This window comes from Panthera pardus, unplaced genomic scaffold (genome assembly GCF_024362965.1).
Source record: "Panthera pardus isolate Hobbes unplaced genomic scaffold, ASM2436296v1 HiC_scaffold_6, whole genome shotgun sequence".
NCBI classification, from domain to species: Eukaryota; Metazoa; Chordata; class Mammalia; order Carnivora; family Felidae; genus Panthera; species Panthera pardus.
Genome location: NW_026526991.1, coordinates 13,225,763 through 13,246,365, shown reverse-complemented (window position 1 = coordinate 13,246,365; position 20,603 = coordinate 13,225,763).

Genomic DNA, 20,603 nt, shown 5'->3' with positions numbered 1-20,603 from the left:
TCTTTAATCTTGTTCCCAATGTCCCATTTCACCATTAAGTATGTTAGTGGTAGGTATTTGTTGAAGACATCCCTTATCAGATTGAAAAACTTTTTCAATTGAATTTTTCTTTAAGATCATGAAGGGGTATTGAATTTTATCAAAAGCTTTTTCTTCATCTTTTGAAATAATCATATAGTTTTTGTCTTTCTTCTGTTTATGGTGAATTATAGGACTGATTTTTTAATATAAAATCAACTTTGCCTTCCCAGAATAAATCTTACTACATGATTTTCTCCTCCACCTCCCCACTTTTCTTACTATTTATGATTTTTACTTCTATGTTCACAAGAGAGATTGACATGCAGTTTTTCAATAATGTTTCTTGTAATCTTTATTTTTTCAATGTGTTCCTGGAACAAATAAAAATAGCCACTGAATTAGACTGATAATATTCTGTTTTGGATTGTTGCTTCTGTGTTCATGAAAGATATTGACCTTAATTTTTATTTCTTAGAATGTTGTTGTTAGGCTTCAGGACAAGATTATAGAGAATTCATAATACAAGTTAGTGAGCATCCTCTGTTTTTCCATTATCTGGAAGAGTTTTAAAAAGATTTGTATTATTTATTCCCCAACTGTCTGATACCACCCACCAGTGAAACCATTTAGCTATAGGATAGCTCACATTTTCCATTTCTTCTAGCAAGAGTTTTGGTAAATCATGATTTTCAAGAATTTGTCCATTTCATCTGTTTAAAAGATTTACTGGCCTAAAGTTATTCATAGTATACTCTTACCTTTAAATGTCAGCAAATTCTATAATGATGTACCTGATTATTCCTGATATGTGTAGTTGTGTATTTCATATCTTCTCTTTGTCTTGCTCCATTTTTATTTATGTGATTAATATTTTCAGGAGTTAACTTTTGACTGTGTTACTTTCTCTATCACAGGTCTTATATTTTACACTGTCTTATAGTTTTTTCTGCTCTACTTTTGTTCCCTTTCACTTTCTTTAGGCTTAATTTATTTTTTTATTTTTCAAGTGTTTTGAGTTAGAAGCTTAGATAATTGATTTTCAACTTTTCTTCTTTCCCTAATATATGCACATAAATACACACTTTCCCTCCAGGTTCTGCTTTAGCTTCATTTCACAAATATAGATATTTAGTGTTTGAGATATTCAATATTCAGATGAAACTATCTCCTAAATTCCATTCTAATTTCCATTTTGCACATGGGCTGTCTGAGATGTGTTATCTAATTTTCAATCATTTGAAGATTTTCTAGTTATCTTTCTGTGATTGAGTTTTAATTTAATTCCACAGTCATCAGAGTATACACATTAAGTTATTGCCTTCTTTGGAAATTTTTTGAGATGGGATTCCTAGCAAATAGTCTGGCCTGTTTTGATGAATGTTACATGTACACTTGCAACAGATACATATTTGGTGTGGTTGAATGTATTCAGTTTGGTCCGACTGGTCAGATTGGCCACATGGTTCTAATCTTCTATAGACTCACTAATGTTTTCTGATTGGTCTGTGATTATTGGCATGCATGTGTGACAACTTACAACCCTGTGTGGTTTTGTGTCTCTCTCTCCTATTGGCTCTGCCTACTTCAAGTTTATATATATTAATAGTATATTATGAAGTACTTTCAACTTGAGGATAGCTGTATATTCCAATTAAACTTACTTTCTTGTTATAATATGTTCCTCATTTTCGGGGCGCCTGGGTGGCTCAGTCGGTTAAGCGTCCGACTTCAGCTCAGGTCACAATCTCGTGTCCGTGAGTTCTAGCCCCGCGTCGGGCTCTGGGCTGATGGCTCAGAGCCTGGAGCCTGCTTCCGATTCTGTGTCTCCCTCTCTCTCTGACCCTCCCCCGTTCATGCTCTGTCTCTCTCTGTCTCAAAAATAAATAAACATTAAAAAAAAATATGTTCCTCATTTTCACTCATCATAACTCTTTCCTTGCAGTTGCCATTCCTTCGTATTAATGGAGCTACGCCTGCTTTCTCTTGCGTAATGTTTGCTTAGCATTTGCATATTTTATGACATATACTTTTCCATCCTGGCAACCTATCCTTTATGTTTAAAATGTGTTTCTTGGGGCTCCTGAGTGGTTCAGTCAGTTGAGCCTGTGACTCTTGATTTCGGCTCAGGTCATGATCTCACAGTTGTGAATTGAGCCCCAAGTCGGGCTCCACGCAGAGCATGGAACCTGCTTAAGATTCTCTCTCCCTCTCTGTCTGCCCCTCTACTCCACTCTCTCTCTCTCTCTAAAATAAAAAAAAAAATTAAAAATAAAGAAATAATTAAAATGTGTTTCTCGGGGTGACCGGCTGGCTTAGTCGGTAGAGCATATGACTCGTAATTTCAGGGTTGTGAGTTCAAGCCCCACATTGGGAATGGAGCCTACTTTAAAAAAAAAAAAAATATGTTTCTTGTAATCAACACATAGGCACATCTTGTGTTTGTTTTTGTTTTTGTTTTTTACTTCGGTCTGACACTTTTAATTGGAGTATTTATTTATTTAAATTTAATACCGCTACTGATATAATTGAGGTTAAATTGATCAAATTTATCATCTTGCTGTTTTTTATGAGTCCTTTCTGTTCTTTGCTTTATTACTCCCTGTTTACTAGTTTTGGTATTTATCATGTGCATATTTTCCTTCGTCTGTTTTATCTCCTCTAATTTTTTTTATTGTTTGTCACCTTCAGAACACTGCTACATCTTTTCTGTAGTTTAACTCCACTTAGCCTCATCCTGTTTTTTGTTGTTGTATGTTTCCCTCAACACATGCCTGCTTTCTAAGAGGCATTGTTACTATTGTTGCTTTAAGCCGTAAATATATTTGTTAATGTGACCCATATATTTATCCTCTCCAATGCTTGTTCATTCTTTCTTGAACTTCCATGCATCTGTCTGGAATATTTCCCTTCATTCTGGAAAGCCTCATTCCTGGTGGTGTAAGCCTACTGGTCACAGATGTTCTCAGTATGTGTTTGTCTGGGGATGTCTTTATTTTATCTTCGTTTTTGAAGCACAGTTTTTCTGAGTAGAATTCTAGCCTGGCCATTGTTTGGTTTGGTTGGTTGGTTGGTTGGTTGGTTTTCCCCAGAGCTTTAAAGAGGCCATGCTTTTGTTTCTGGCATTCCTTGTATCTGTTGATGAGTGAGTCACCTTATCCTTTTTATTTCTCTGAAGGCGATTTCTCCTTTTTGTTTGCAAGTTCGCGATTTTCGCTTCCGCAGTCGTGGTCAGTGTGAAGTTCTAAGGCGGCTTGAGGTGAGTGAGGAAGACGCTGGGTAGCAATGTGGTTGTCCTTGTCCGCATCGAGACTGCCTCCCTTTGTGAGAAAAGGGGTGAGCTCGGTGGTCTCTCAGTTTCTGCAGGCCAAAGGTCAGTGAGTCCCTGGGTCAGCAGGATGGTAGAAGGAGCATTGGATTGGGAGCCCAGGAACTTGGCTTAACGTCTGAGCTCCTTCCCTAACTCCACCTGTGAAGTGGAGGACTTCAGAAAGGGGGACTGTGGTTGCCCGTTCCCCTCACTCCAACCATCGGTGGTCTGAGGTCAGGGTCATTAGAGTCATCCTGTTGACAGGGGACTTCTGCAGCACTGGACCAGTGATCATGGAGGCTGGATTCTGATCCTAAAGTGTAGTAACTGGAAGTTACTAGTGAAGATAAGGATGCCAGCTATTCATTGCACGTCGGTGTTATTCTAGCCTCTGTGCCGTGGACTTTGCCTGTGCTATCTTACTTAATCCTCAAAATAAACCTCCACGTAGCTTTTATTACTTTCCATTTTATAGATGCAATCACGGAGCCACAAGGAAGCTGAGGAACATGCCCCAGGCCACAGAGTGAGGAGGAGGAGGAGGAGGAAGAGCAGAGACTGGAGCCCAGGGAGTCTGGCCCCAGGGCACCCCCTCCTCTTCCTGCCTTTGCTGACACTTCATCATCTCATAGTAGAATCATTATAATGGATCGATGGGTGTAGTCTCTTAAAATTTACAAAGCATTTTAAAATTCTGTTCGTTTGATCGAGTGCTCTTAACATTGGTTTTATTGCTTTGATTTTGGAACCGAGAAAACGGAGGATCGAAACAGCTAGGGGACTTCGCACAGATTCACAAATTGGTCAGGAGCAGAGACATTACTGCAACAGGTGCCCCTGACTCAGAGTTCAGGGATTTTTCTGCAGCTTGGCAACTAGCTTTGTGAAAGGAGAAATAATCACCTCCCCGTGGCATGCTTCACATATGAGAATGTGAGAAGCTGTTCCGGAAGGTGTAAAATGTCTTATGAACATGTGTCCTATGGCCTTGGGTTCAAAAGCAGGTCCCCATCCTGCTTGTATGTGGATCTGTCCACAGCACCTTCCAGCGCGCTCCTTAACGTGCCGCAGATGGGGAGTGACTCAGGCGGCCAATCTTCGTTCCCGCTGGCGCTTCAGCTGCTTGAGGCTGTGACACCCTGTGGGTCCCCAGTGGTGGGGCGGACATGACAAGTTAATTCTGCAGCAGGCTGGGCTGGAGCAGGCCTGGCAGCCATGTAATGAGAGGGGCCCTTGTTGCTGCTGCTAGCGAGGGCGAAAGTCACATATGACAAGTAGATTATCAGAGACCAATTGTATTAGGAAGGAAGGAAGTGAGAGCTCCTGGTTTCCCTGGAGAACTGTTCTGTCCACCTGGTGTGATTTGGTAGCAGGGGGAGGGGCTGATCCAGGAGGAACCAGACAGGCTGGTGATTGCTTTCTCAGAGGAAGATTTCAGGAAGCTTTGATGTTGCCAGTTGCACAAAGTAAATCTCAGCGATGATGGCCCCTATGTTTTTAGGGTTCACAGAATCACGTAACCCATAGAAGCTTCTCAATGACTGACACCGAATCCTCAGTACCTCCTGTCCCTTTGGATCTTGATTCTTGAATCCAGTCCTCACCCACCCCAACCCTGTGACCCACACAGCCAGTGACCAGTAAGAGGGAGTGGAGAATATGGCATCTCCCTTGGTAACAATAGTATCTAGAGGATGCGGTCCAGTTCACCAAAGGCTTCACGGCTGAATCGCAATCTCCTTAGAATTGTCCTTTCCTCCTGCCCCGCTCCAGTTCTGTTCTGATTTGTACCTGAATTGTGACTCAGCTCTTCACATTTGGGCTTGCTGGTTGACTTCAGTTTGCCTAGGTTGGCTAACCATGAGCAGTAAGGGTTTTGCTTTGACTTGCCTGGTCAGCTGTTTTCTTTCCCAAGTCCTCGATAAGAAACCTCAGTCTGGCTCTCACCCCTTGTCACCCGGATAACACCACAGTCCACTGAACTGATGCTTGACTAGGTGTCCCACCCAGGCACCTCACAGACCCTGGGCTCTTCCCCAGACCTGGGGGATATTTGTTACAGAGTTAACTGATCTTTACCCAGTGACTTACCCAGGCTACAGAAAAAGGAAGCGAATGAGGATTCGCCCAGAATCAGAGTTGAGGGTAGTAATACCCACACCAATACTATTTCTACCACTGCCTCTACGACTACTTATAATAACAACTCCCGATATATACTGAGCACTCGTGTGTTGGCATAAGCACATTACATAGGGTGGATCTGTTATTGTCCCATTTTACTGATAAAGAACCAGAGGTGTAGAGGCTAAGTAATTTATCCAGGGTCAAAAGGTAGTCCTCACTCCAAACAGAGGGAGTGAGGAGTGTGGCAACATGGCCCCTTGTTTGAGGCCCGTGTTGATCCAAAGTGGGAGGAGAAGAGAAGGAGTCTCTAAAAGTAATAAGTCAGGAAGGAGTGCTGATGTTTCCAAGTAATGAAAATCTGCCTCAAGCTGGCTTACTGGCACTGACCCAGAAGTGGAGAAGGTTTCAGGGTCTGTTTGATTTAGGGGCTCACAATGGATGTGGGGCCACAGCTCCAGTTCCCCCCACCTCCCTTGGTTCTTCTCTCCTTTGTAGTTTGGCTTTCATCTCAAGCTGACTTCTTATGTTAATGATACAGATGCTGACAGCTCCTGGGGCTACTTGGTTCTTCACTCACATCTAGGAGCAGGGAAATGGCTTTTCATCCACCAACCAGTGAATAAAAGTCTTGCACCTTGTTCTCTTGACAGCATAAGTCCTGTTCCCACAAGAGGATGCCACGGCTGGTGGTATAGGCCTAGGGACAAGGGCACAGGATTGGGGTGACTGAGTTTGCAACCCCTGGATTTTGTGATCTAATGAACCCTTCCAGCTCTGACATTAAAAATATCTAGAAAAATCCATGCCAGGGTACCTCCTTCCCAGCCATCTGGTCATCTCTGCAGTTCTCATTCCCAGGAAGTGACTGCTCTCTGTCTGCCTCCTCCCATGGGAGGTGGGGAGAAGAATGGAGACAACGGTAAAGGGAGGAAGCAGACTGGAGAACATGGGTTGCTCTTGCAGTCACTCACCCAGCCTTTAAAAGCTGATCGGTATGGGATGCAACTGAGGTCTTTTTCTGCTTGGTGTCTTGGGGGTTGAAGGAAAGAGTAGGTGTAGGAAGTAGATAGAGCTTATGGGCTGCACCTAGAGCCACTGGTGAGCTGTAGGGGCTCAGTGCGAATGGGTCTATAGAGAACTTCATCCCAGGAAGAACCTCAGAATGCCCTCTTCAGTTCTGGCTGTATGCTCCCTCTGGCCACTGGACCAACCTCAGATCACAGGGAAGTGGAGCTGAGGGCCAAGCTGCCATTCCAGCAGGAAAAATGCAAGAATGGAAGAGCGGGGGCATAACTTAGTCTCAAGTTGACGTCTTTCGAAGGCTGGGGCCTCTTAATGTCCTCTCTGTTCTCTGCTTCTGCTTCCTAAAAGCCTCCTGTTTCTGATCAGGTGCTGGGTTTGAATCCGAACCTGGCTTTGGCCCCACCCCCATTGTTGACCTAATTTTGTCTTTAAGTTCCCTAGATTCGTTCCCTTTAGGCTCATCTTTGACTTCTGAGTTTGAATTCTCTGCTGTTTTCACTACCTCTGGCTACCCCTGATAGGGATCATAATAACAACAGGCACCATTTACTGAGTTCCTACTCTAAGCCTGGAGCTTTACAGACATCATTTTCACAACACTGCAGGTTGGTTATTATTACTTCCATTTTACTGTGAGAACACAGAGGCTCAGAAAGCTTACATAATTTGCCCAAGGTTTCTCAGCTTGTTAAGTGGCAGCATTAGGGGTCAAAACCATTTCTGTCTGACTCCCACATTCTTTTTCTTTTCACAGCACTCTGCTATATCTCACAGAGCAAGTGAGAGTAGAGAACCAGGTTGGAAGACTGTATCTTCAGGTTGGAGTGGGCAGATGTACAAATGGCCCCGACTCCACTCCTTAGGGTTTTACCTTCCATTTGGGTCTCTTTCTGTCTGGTTCCTCCTGGGACACCATGCCAAGCTTCCAAGGGCCACAGCGTCCCTTTCAACAGTTGAGGCCAAGCTTGACAAGATTCTCTTTTCCTCCATCCCTTTAACACAACTGAGACAGGCTGATATTTTCAGAAAGATTTTTTACTAAACACTAAGGGAAACTGAAAGGAAATAATTGCAGCAAATACAGGCAGTATAAAAATAGCCAACTTTCCAAATACACATTTCTGGCTCTAAGAATCACAGTGGAAACAGCAGAAAGCTTTTCTGATGCCCAAACCTGATGCTAAGGAAGCTGTCTTCCCCTCCCCCCCCCCAAAAAAAAAGCTGCTACAAAGTCCATTTTAGGGGAGCTCAGCTACATGCATACCTCTGGTCAGGGATCTGACAGGTCTGTTAAGAGTCTGGCAGGAGAAGAATGAATAGGGCAGGGTGTGGCTGCAGGACCCACATCTGCCTGTGTAATCTCATCTGGTCCTGTGGCCTTGATTAGCACCTATATTCGGGTGCTGCTAGCCCAGACTGCTCCCAGAAAGCCTCTGGACATCTCTCTGCTTTGATGTCCCATGGACTCCTCTACACTTGAACCCCTCATTTATCTTCTCTCGAAACACCTTCCTACTCTTCCACTAGATGGTCACCACCATCCAGCCAGTGTGCTGTGCTAACACCAGGGCTTGGAACACATTCTTCTCTCTGACTGGAAGACCCCTGTCCCAAGCTCTCTTGCCTGCTGTCACCTGTTAGTCTTAACTTGGATGTAACTAGCTCCAGAAGGTTTTCTATACCCCGTAAAAACTGGGGTTAAGTGCCTCTCCTATAGGTACTGACTTATACTTATTACTTATACTGTCTTCTAGCTTTTAGGATTTCTGCCCAAGAGCAGGAATGTGTGGGGAAAGCAACCATGTCCTCTGACTCACTGTGATAACACCATATATGATCATAGTGCCCGGCACAGACTGGTAGCACTCAGGAAATATCTAATGAATAGATGAATCGATGGAAGCATGAATGAAGATGGGGTGACCAGGGCCCTGGGGGGGAATGATGTGGCTGCTGTAGGAAACAAAAGACCAATCCATTTAGCAATCATTTCCAGAATACCTCTTCCATATTCAGCTGTGTGATTGGCAGTATGGACCCAAGAGACAGGGCCGGTCTTCTCTCAATCATCATGAACTTGACCGCAGACCACTTGGCTCTTGTTACACTTTCACTGCTGTGAATCTTCCCTTTGAGCAGGTCTGAGGGGCTCGTCTGGCCCACTTTATAGCCACAGAATTAAGTTTTAAAAGAAAAAAATATTCATCCCTTCCTTTCCTCTCCTCTTCTTTCCCTTCATTTTTCTTACCTTTTATGTCCCGTCCACTCCTTTCCTATTTAAATGAAACCCATGCCATGCCTGTGTTTCTCCCTACTTTCGTCTTCCTCTTTTAATTCATTTGTGATGCTCCAGATCTCACTTTTATTGTGATTTATTTAAGAATGCGCTGGTGGGACCAGGGCTAATGCATTTCTGAAGGTGGTGTGTTAGCATCCTAATTGATTACCCAGCATCCTCTGTGACTAACCCACTCCTGTGGTTGTCCAGGCAAGGAGGGGCTGGTGAGCAAAGCCGCCCAAGAGTTGGAAAAGGATTAGTGTTAATTCCTCCCAGACACCTCCCTGTGATGCTTCTCGGTCAATAAGAGATTATGTGGGGAGAAGGTTTAAACACACCCATGCTTCTTCTCATCAGCTGCTAATCCCCTCCTCTCGATTCCCACAGCAGGTGCAGGTGTGGGGCCTGAGGTGTGGACCCGCCAACGCAAGCAGGGCCCTCCAGGGCCTTCCTCCTTGTCCCAGACCCATTGTCAGGAGAGCCCCGAGCAGCAGAGGCTTCTGGTGGTGTTTTCAGACAAATGGGCCCCTGGGATGTGTGATCAGGAGCTGCTGAGTGGTCTCATAGGAGGGAAGGTGGACAAGGAGTGGGTGTATATAGGTACAAGATGGGAAGAGAAAGTAGGAGGGCAGGCGAGTTCTCAGCAGCATGGCATCACTGTCATGTTTGGCAGCCTCAGGGGTTGTGGCCGACAGACTCTAGGGTGTTCCCTGTGAGCCTCACCTCTGGGTGTTCTCACCCTTGTATGATCCCCTCCTTCGGTGTGGCTGGGCCCTGTCACTTTCTTCTAACCAACCATACATAGAAGGTGATGAGGCATCACTGCTGGGATCATATTATGGTATGGAAGTCTCATTTTGCCAGCTGACTCACCCCACATTCTCTTTCTCCTTCATCGTGTGTGTGTGTGTGTGTGTGTGTGTGTGTGTGTGTTTCTGGCTTTGAAGAAGCAAGGCTCCTTGAGTCCTACAGCTGCAGGGAACCGAATACTGCTGACACCTGAACGAGCTGGGAAGAGGATCTCTGGCCTCAGATGGGAACTCCACTCTGGCTGACACCTTGTTGCAGCCTGTGACCCTTAACTACAGGACCTTAAGCCATGCTGGGACTCCCGATAGAATAGCATAGAAACTGTGTGCTCTCTTAGGCTCTGCTAAGTCTGTTGTAATCCGTTCTGGTGATGGAAATCAATAGTGATAGAAAACAAATAGAGTGGCCCCTTCTCCTTCTTGCCTTGAGCACCAGTGGACACTTTTATCTTTTTCCATCATCAGAAAAGTCTCTCGGAAAAAGACAGTGAACCCATTCATACAGGCATGAACTTGACTGACCGCAGCTTGGGTTGCTTCTCTCTCAATGGAGGCACCCACACACAGATGAACCTTAACACCTGTGGCTTCTTGTAAAAAAAAAAAAAGTCTATTAGTGGTGCCTGGGCAGCTCAGTCCATTAAGTGACAGACTCTTGATCTCAGCTCAGGTTATGATTGCACAGTTTGTGGGTTTGAGCCCTGCATCAGGCTCTGCACTGATGGTGTGGAGCCTGCTTGGAATTTTCTCTCCCTCTGTCTCTGCTTCAATCCCACTCATTCTCTCTCTCTCTCTCTTTCAAAATAAATAAATAAACTTAAAAATTTTTTAAAAACTCTATTGGGCATTAACACCTTATCAAATATATAAGGAACTCATGCTAATCAATAGCAAAAAAACAAAATAAAACAAAACAAAAACAAAAAAACCAAAAAAACTAATAAATCCGATTTAAAAGTGGGCAAAGGATTTGAATAGATATTTTTCCAAAGAGGTTATACAGATGGCCAACAAATACATGAAGAGGCACTCAACATCACTCATCATCAGGGACATGCAAATCAAAACTGCAATGAGATATACCACCTCACACCTGATAGGATGGCTATTATCGAAGAAGAAAGGAAATAACAAGTGTTGGCGAGGGTGTGGAGAAATGAAAAGCCCTGTGCACTGTTGGTGAAAATATAAATTGGTGGAACCATGATGGAAAAACAGTATAGAGGTTCCTTAAAATATTAAAAATAGAACTACCACGTGGTCCAGTAATCTCACTTCTGGGAGTATTTCCAAAGAAAACGACATCACTGTCTCAAAGAGACATCTACACTCCCATGCAGTGCGGCATGGGACTCCTATTATTCATAGGAGTCAAGACATGAAAACAGTCTAAGTATCCATTGGTGGCTGAATGGACAAAGAACCTGTGATATATACACAATGGAATATTATTCAGCCACACAAAAGGAAATTCTGCCATTTGCAACATTGATGGACCTGAGGGCATGATGCTAAAGGAAGTAAGTCAGACAGAGAACAACAAATACTGTGTGTAGCCTGTCACTTACACGTGGAATCTGAAAAAGCCAAATTCATACAGAGAGTGGAAGGGTAGTTACCAGGGGCAAGGGTTGGGGAGCTGAGATGTTAGTCAAAGGGTAGGAAATTTAGCTATAGGATGAATACATTCTGGGGATCACTAGTACACAGTAGAAAGACTGTATTGTCAGGACTGTGCTATTTACTTGAAAGCTGTCCAGCGAGTAAATCGACACCCACACAAAGGTCATTATGTTAGGAGGTGGAGGTGTTAACTAACTTTATTGTGATAATCATGTCACAATGTATACCTGTATCAAAATATCACATTGTACGCTTTAAACCGACAGGTGCTGCATTTCGATGATACCTCGGTAAAGCTGGGGACAAAAAAAGGGTTATTGGTCCTTTCTGTTAGTTTAGATAGTTCAGTGTGTTTGAATCCTGTCCCCTTTTTGGGGGTGGGCAGTTTGTGGCAGTACTTTGAATGTTTCATTCTTTCTTTTAAACTATTCTTTACTTGGCTGGGCTTTCAAGATCTGCTATTTAGGCTCCATTAGAAGGGAAATTACTTTCATTGTCAACTTCAAAACCCCTTTCTCAAAGCAAATCCCCTTTAGGCCAGAGTGGCTAGCCTCAGGCCAGAGGCTCCCTGCTCCCTCAGTAGATTCCCAGTTAAAAGACAGCCTGGAAGCCAGAACCTCTCTGGAAATGAAGGCCGCTTTCTGAGAGGGAGCAGGTAGGAGCATTGGTTTTTGGACATCTGGGTGAGAACAGCTTTCACTCTTTCTACTTAATTTGAAGGAGCATGGTCTCTGAAATCAGACAGAACTAAATTTTGCCATCTGTGAGCTATTTACTGGCTGTGAGTGACTTACTTAACGTCTCTTGTCCTGTTTCTCTTTTCAACATACGATTTTTGTGAAAATTGAATAAGGTAATGCGATAAAGAGTTCTCAGCACCATGGCCAGCCCCCAGCTGTCAGCCAATACTTGTTCATTGTGTGTGTGTGTTTCTCCTCTGTGTGTGTAAGGGGAGGGGTGTGAGAGAGGACAAGGACAGAAGTTTCTCAGCGATGAAATCCTCAATCTCAGAGCAGGAGGGGCTACTTCTCCTTCACTCTGTTTCCCTGTGATTCCTCTCCTCTTCCTTCTTGCTCCTGAGTAAATCCATGAAGTGCCTAGGACAGTGCCTGGCCATAAATGCTGGTTTTGCTGCTGTTGATGTATTTCTATTATAATTGTTGTCATCACCACCACTGTCTTTACTGTCGTTGTCATCGTCAACATCATCACCATCATCATCTCCTCCCTCCCAGCTTACCCTCCCTTCCGCAGAAGAGGTAATAGACTTGTACTTTTTTTTGTAATGCTGAGGCTGGGAGCCTGTGTAAATTACATTTCCTGAACTCCCCTGCCATCTGGCTCCTTGTTCAATTTTATCAATAAGGAGACACTGTCAGAAAGGGAAGGCTTTGCATTGGCTTCTTCTTTTTCTGCTCTTGGCAGCATCTCTGGAGAGGGCTGCTTCGCACTGGAATGATCCCGGTGTCAGACACAGCACCCGATTCTTGGCGATCAAAGCCTCAGAAGGGGACGTCCTTCCATGTGTCTGCCATCATCAGCCCTTCTCCATGGGTTGAGCATGGACTGGGGCCCGCTCTCCTGGGCAGTTTCTGCGCTGACCAGGCGGCATGGCTACAGCACTGGTGTGAATGCACCCTGGTCTCTGCCTGCGCCATTCCCCCACCCTTCCTCCTGCCCTAGGGTGCTTGCTGCTTCCTGCAGTTTTTCAGTCCCAGGTCATCACACCTTCTGCTCTTTGCTTTCTCAACCTCAGCAACACTTTATAATTCATTACTTGGATTGCATCTTCTCTTTTCAAATTTCCTATTTGGATTTCTGTTTTCCTGCATGGACATTGACTCTTAAAGGCAGTGACTTCTATCTATTCCCCCCACAGGAAGAGGGATTACAAGTAGTTTAGTATCAGAGCTCTTAGGGTTAACTGCTTTCCAATGCCTTCCTGTCTTAGAGCACCGGCAGATGGAAATTAAAGCCACCTCTTAACTCACTTTCTCAAGGTTGTAGAAGGAGAAAGGGAGTATATGCATCTCCCTTTTGCCCTCCCCTCTGGATGTCCATGGAGATCCCTGAAGCTGATTGTTTCATCCACTTTTATCAGTGTGGGTCTTCAGAATGCCAAGAATCATTTCACCCATTCTTGAATTCTAAATTCTTTTAAACTTTTCCTCCTCCCTCCTTACTTCAGCATCTGATATCTGTCTTTCTCCTCGTCCATCATTGTCAAAACAATCTTGAAGGAGCGTCCTTCACTATCCACTAAACTAGCTCCTATAATGATTTTTGAAAAGCTAATATTACTGAAAATTCTACTCCATGATGTAGGCAATATTTTTCAGATGAGAAGACTGTGGCGTGGAAAAATTTATCATCTGCCCACGATCACTGAGATAGTAAGTGATGGAGCTGTATTCCAAACCAACTCTGCCTGATTCCAGGCCTCATACATTTAATAACTATACTATTCTACCCTCCACCCACCCACCCATCCATCTACCCATCTGATGGTTAATGAGAGTTTAGTACATGCTGAGCACTGTGACAAGCACAGTAATGGAGAGTTGGAAGGCTCAGCCCATATTACCTAAAACACCACAGAGGCAGTTATGTCCAGAGCCAGCCCTGAGAGAATGGGCAGGAGGCCTGGGGATGGAGTGATGAGTAAGGGGTGAGAAGGTGAGAAGCAGAGAAAAGAGACAGGGTGAAGATCAGCTGTGAGGTGAGAAGCGGGTCCAGGTCAGCTGCAGGGAAGCCATAGGAGGCCTTGGTCTTCTCTTTCTGCTCTCCAGAGAGCTGGGGTGAGAGCCTCCATCGATGTTCTAGAACCCCCAAACTGAGAGCATGTTCTCTTTGATATGGCATCAAAGTTCTCTCAATATCTCATTTCTCTTTTTTTCCTCAGGCTCTTTTGTTACTTTTACAACAACAATTAAATAAACTGACTAATGAAATAACTAACTTAACTACTATACCTTTAATCAAATTTTAATTTTTCTGGGAGAAATAGTTAAATGGGCCCATATTGATTCAGTGTAATGTCACTTGAGGGAATCATAAGTGTCACACCATTGGGGAAGTGATTAAGGAGTCATTTTTTAAAAATCTAGATAATATTCCAAAGGGTATGAACTTTCTGAGAGAAGAAACTCTAACTCACCTTCATGAATCTTGGTACAATCTCTGACACATTGGGGAATCTGTCTGATTCCAAAGCCCTGAAGTACCTTCTGTCTGAGTCATTCTTTTCCTATATCTGTATATGTTTATTCTGCTCTGTGCCAGTTAGCATAGGCTAAGTTGTGCTATAGTAACAATTGTGCCCCCAAATCTTTAGTGAATTAGAACAGTGATTCTCAACATGTGGTTCCTGAACAGCAGCATCAGAATCACCTAGGAAATTGTTAGACATGCAGATTCTTTTTTTATCTTTTTTCCCTTTCCTTCCCCTATGTTATCTGTTGTGTTTCTCAAATTCCACATGAGTGAAATCATACATCTGTCTTTCTCTGACCTATTTCTCTCAGCATAAAAACAGAGAGGGAGGCAAACCATGAGAGACTCTTCAATACAGAAGACAAACTGGAGGTTGCTGGAGGGGATGTGGGTGGGTTATGGGCATTAAGAGGGGACACTTTTTGGGATGAACACTGAGTGTCATATGTAAGAGATGAATCACTGGATTCTACTCCTGAAGCCAAGACTACACTGTAACGTTGACTAATTTGAATTAAGAAAAAAAAAAAAGAAATGCAGATTCTTGTCCCTCCCTTAGACCTACTGAGACCATCTTAGGATGGGGCTGATCAGTCTTTGCTTTACCAAGCCCTCTGGGTGTTTTTGTGCACACTAAAGTTTAAGAACCACTGGCTTAGAACAGTAAAGACTTGTTCCTTACTTCCTTACAAGAGCACTGGGGGTTGTCTGTAGCTCTGTTCTACATCATCTTATTTTGCCAGCATATGGAGAAGGCCCTGTTGGGACTGAAAAGAGAGACATGATGAACCAAGAGCTAGTTCTTAAGACTTTGCCCTGAAATTAGGTATCACTTGCTCTCATGTTCCATTGTCCTTGGCAAGTGAGATGGGAAATGATGTCAAGACATATAACCCTGTCACAGAGAGGGGACACATAAGAAGGGAAATAGGACTATGGTATTAGTTTTATTTTATCATTTCTCTCTAGATTTACAAATGATAGTAAGAGTACTGTCTTGACAAACATTTTTCAAGGTCATGGAACAATCATAATTTTTCCCATTGTTGAGATTGCATTGTTCATGAGACGAATGGTCATTTTTATGGTTCTGCACTACTGTGCACCCCACAGTTAACAAATTAATCTGTAGTATGTCAAGTGGTAAGAAGCAAAATGAAAAGAAATTAGGCAGGGTAGGATGGATGGAGCTATTTTATATAATGTGACCAGAGAAGACTTCTCTCATCAGGTGAGCCTTGAGGAAAGATTGCTAAGAAGTGAGGGGATAGGTGAGTGGTACAAGAGAATTCCAGGAAGAGAGTAAAGTCCTTCAGGTGGTGATATGGTTGCTATGTTGGGGAAACTAAAGAAACATCTGAATGATTGGAGCAGAGTGAGCTAAGGCTTAAACTGTTGGGCCATGACTCGTAGTGAGACGTAAATTTTATATGGGGACCCAGTACACACACACACACACACACACACACACACATGCACACACACTCTCACCAAATTCAGAGTCTTACAAAAGAATACTCACCTTTACCATATGCAGTGTTCTGTAATATTGTCTATTCTATTTTATTAAAAAATTCTGGTCATGACTACGTAAACTGATTACATAATCTGCCAGTAGTCAGAACCTACAATTACACTGGGATAGGCTGAGAGTGTTAGGAATTAAAATCAGAGAGGTAGTGGGTGGGTGGTGGCCAGAAGATGGGCTTTTCACATTCTTTTTTTTTTTTTAATTTTTTTTTAACGTTTTATTTATTTTTGAGACAGAGAGAGACAGAGCATGAACGGGGGAGGGGCAGAGAGAGAGGGAGACACAGAATCGGAAGCAGGCTCCAGGCTCTGAGCCATCAGCCCAGAGCCCGATGCGGGGCTCGAACTCACAGACCGTGAGATCGTGACCTGAGCCGAAGTCGGACGTTTAACCGACTGAGCCACCCAGGTGCCCCTGGCTTTTCACATTCTTGAAGGGGGCTGAGTAGGAAGGCTAAGAGAATACTTATTGTTGAGGAATGAGTTATGTTTCTAAAACATGATCCCAGCTGCTCTTTGGAGAATGGAATATGATAAACCAAAGGTGGAAGGACAGAGAAGAGTAAGAGACCATTGCAACAGCCCAGGTGAGAGGTGAAGGTGGCTTGGGTCAGAAGATTGGTAGAAGAGATGGTGAGAAGTAGTCTGATTACAGACTTACTTCAAAGCTAGACCAAACAAGACTTTCTGATGGTTTGGATGTAGAGTGATAAAGAAAGGTGGAAATCAAGGATCATTCCAGTGGTTTGGACTGAGCAACTGGAAGAATAGAGTTACCATTTATTGAGAAGGGTCATCTGAGGAAGAATTAGATTCAGAGAAAAGAGTGGGATCAAAAGTTCAGGTTGGGGGCATGTAAACTCTGGAGACAACTAGGTAGAGAGGTCAAAAAGCCAACCTTATATTTCAGTGTGAAATTTAGTGCTGGAGACATGCTCTTTGACTGATTAAGTTTATGAGTGGTGTTTAAAGCCCTACCAGGTCGTATTACCCATGGATGTTAAAGACGTACAGAAGAAGGAGCCCCGAAACACACCAAGAGTTGGGAGCTGGCAAAGGTGAAGGGAAGCCTTCAGAAGAGTGAGATGGAAAAGTAAAAGGAGGACCAAGAGTGGGCAGAGTCCTTCACAAAGGTTGGAGTTGTCATGTGTATCAAAGGCCACTGACGGGTTAAGAGTTTAGGACCTAGAATTGACTGTTGGATCAGGTGATGTGGAGGTAGTTTGGTGACCTTCAAAGGAGCCGATTTAATGGGGTTGGTGCAAAACATAGCCTGATTGGATTGGGTTCCTGAGAGAATGGCAGGAGGTGAAGGAGAAACAGAGGGTAAGGAAAATTCTTTTGAAGAGTCTCCCTTTAAAGGGGAGCAGGGAAGGGGATGGTAGCTCTTAGGTAGGATGTCACATTTGGAACCGTGACAGTATCTTTCAGCCACCAGGAAAAGACCAGGGAAACTTCAGAGACTTTGGCCAGAGACCTTACATTGGTGAGGTGCTGAATTTATTAAGCAAGTACTAACAATTCTAATACTAACTCCTGGCAAGCAATCCGTTTCCTGTAACCGCACGCATCCTAGAGGAAATGGCACCAAGTATATGCTTCCATCAGGCTCTTGTTCCTGGAAGCAAGGCCATGGAGTTTGGGGGTGTGGGCACGGGAGTGAGTTCCTGGCTTGCTGACCAGCTGCGTATTTGTGGGCAATTATTCAACACACATGAGCCTCAGTTTCTTCATTGGAGCAATTGCTTTTGTAACTGTTGTGAAGCCGTACGTTTATTTAGAGAATGAGATGAGGTAATTCTTAAAATGCACTTACGCTGTGCTTTCAAATTATAAATGTTCAGGGGCGCCTGGGTGGCTCAGTCAGTTGAGTGTCTGACTTTGGCTCAGGCCATGATCTCATAGTTTATGAGTTCAAGCCCCGTGTCGGGCTCTGTGCTGACAGCTCAGAGTCTGGAGCCAGCTTCAGATTCTGTGTCTCCCTCTGCCCCTCCCCTGCTCATGCTGTCTCTTTCTCTCAAAAATAAATAAATTTTAAAAAAATTTTAAAAAGAAATTATAAATGTTCAATAAATATAGGTCATTATAACCTTCATTGAACAGTGCTGGTTAAGGAAAACGCTTTGTACTTGCCCAGTCATTGGAAGACCTACAAAAGCCAGCTCTCCCTGGCCTCCCCGGTAGGGCAGGGAGGACTGAACAAGGATGACCTTGAATAAACTTCTAGATCAGGGAGCAGGGCCCAGAAGAGGAGCTGCTGAGCTCTGACTCCTGGACATTTTCCTGCCAGAACAATAGAGCAGCACAGCATCCTTCACGGCCATCTCCACCCCTCCCCCGGCCCGCCCCCTTTGATGGAGTTATTCAGTTGTTCACGCCACAGTGGCCACCAGAACCTCCGAGTTCTCTTGAACCTCCACAGTGTATTTACTGCTGAGCAATGCTGCCTCGGAACAATTAAATCAAATGACAGTTGTCAAAAAGCATTGGCACTTCTTTGGCCTGTGATCGCCAGCCTCCACTTCCTTTGTATGCTGGCACCTGGAATCTGTAATAACCTGCCTGGCTCCCTGCCTCCATCTTTCTCCGATCCTCTGCAGCCCAGGCCATTTATCCCCACAGCAGGCCGGGGCTGCCTCGGGTTCTGGAACCAACCAGCTTATTCATCCGAGGAGGAATAAAAAATCCCAGATACTCAGACTAACTGAGGATCTCATTGTGACCTGTACTCCAGCCCTAGAGCGAGCCTGCCTCTTGTTTCTTGTTCCAGGTTTTGCCTTGTCAAAGATGAAAGCGCTTCTCCCAAAGCCCTCTCAGACCAGCGCCTTCTAATTTTGCCTTCCTCCTTTCTCCCGCTGAGGCCACCTTACCTCCAGCTTATGCTCAGACTTCCCCCTAATCTCTAGGGCCTGTTTTGATCTGAGCTAGGAAAGGCACCACCTCGGTAGAGTTCAGGCATTGCTTTAGAAACTTTATGTATTTTATTCCTTTTATTATTTGCATCAGTCATCTGGACAAGGTTAAAGCAGGACTGATGACTTTCCCAGGGGCACAAAATGTGGTAAGAGAGAGAGGATTGTGTTTTGATGGAAGGTAAGTATTTGGGTGTGAATTACATCCAAATGATTCACCTCCCACCCTCCAAACTTTGCTTTCCTTTTGCCCTCTACTCAGGAGTTCCTCATCTGGTAAGTAAGTTCTAGAAATATGACTAGGCTTGGTATTTTAGAAGGTGGTTGACTGCCTAGCAAAGGGATGATAATGGCTTCTCTCTCTCTCTCTCTCTCTCTCTCTCTCTCTCTCAGACTTGAATGTTATCACTTGGTAAATGTGGGGTTTTGCCCTATTGGGTCAGAGTAGATCCATCCCTGACAGGCATCAGGTGAACATCTCTACATTCTCCAGGTAAATCTGCCAGAGGGCAATGCCTGTGGCTTTGGGTACAAGCCCAACAACAATAAAATTTTACTGACTTTTCCCATTTGTCATTGTCCCTTGTGAGTGTCTCTCCCTTAGGATGAAGCCAGGATGGCTAGATCTGAATATTGTTTTGGGTTCTAAGGACCAAAACTTTATAATGAATTCCTGAACATCATGTCTGTCAGACTTCAAATCCAGGGCTCTGAATGTATAAAACTATCTATAACACAAGGCATTAAATGCAGCAATAAAGGCCTTTCTGCCACCAAACAAAGCCCCAGCTCTGATGGGATCTCCTATGTACAATAAAATGCTAAGCGTTTGCTCAAACATGCCTTTAATCCCAGGCAGAAAATTCCATCCACAAATTTCCTCTGGATATTCTACAATGGCTTCAAATTTCTTATGTTTGGCTGAATGAAACACCATCACTTCAATACTGGGAAATACAAAGGCTTTTCAAAGGAATGTACTCTACAAGAACTGTTCTTTTTATTTTATTTTTTTAAACTCCAACAGTTGACTTTCAATATCTGATGTTCGCAATTGTAGTTAGCAATTTCTTTACGTCAGGCCCATACATTTCTGTGGCAGGAGAGAGAAGAGAGGGCTTAGGTTTATTAAAAGAACAGTAAAACTGTCTCTGAGACATTGCCCTGTGCTGGGCTGGTTGTGTGGAAAATGAAGACGCGGTCAAGTCTGAAAGAGGTCACTCCGGGTTTCAAAGATCTGTCCCTTTGTAGAAACCGAGGAATTGCTCATCTGTGTAGAGATTTCCCTCCAAATCTGCACTGAGCTCACCCTCAATCTTCATGCTGATAGGCTTAGTCCACCTTTCTAGCATTCCTCTGTGGCCCCCCCCTTAGCACTGATTTTCTGCACCACATCCATCGAATGCCATTTCCTGAGAGATTCGGGATAAGCTCTTTTAGGGCCAAATGCTCGTCTTGCTTCTGCGATGGAGATTCTGGCCTGAGCCCAGATCCCACTTCTTTTCGTATCTGAGAATGGAAAGCATGGTGGGAAGGGTGTGGGGCTCAGAGGAAGAGTGTAGTTGTATCTCAGTCTTCCTGTCCCATGACTTTGGGTAGGGTATCGTCTGGCTGATGTTATGTGCTACCACAAATAAGGCCCCAACTCGAAGAGACAGTGTAGCAGATGCTTCTTTTTGGTTCATTTACCAGTTTCACATCTTTGCTCCTTGTTACTGGCTAGTCTTCCCTGTGGTGGTGACTCAGGGGCTCTGACTCTG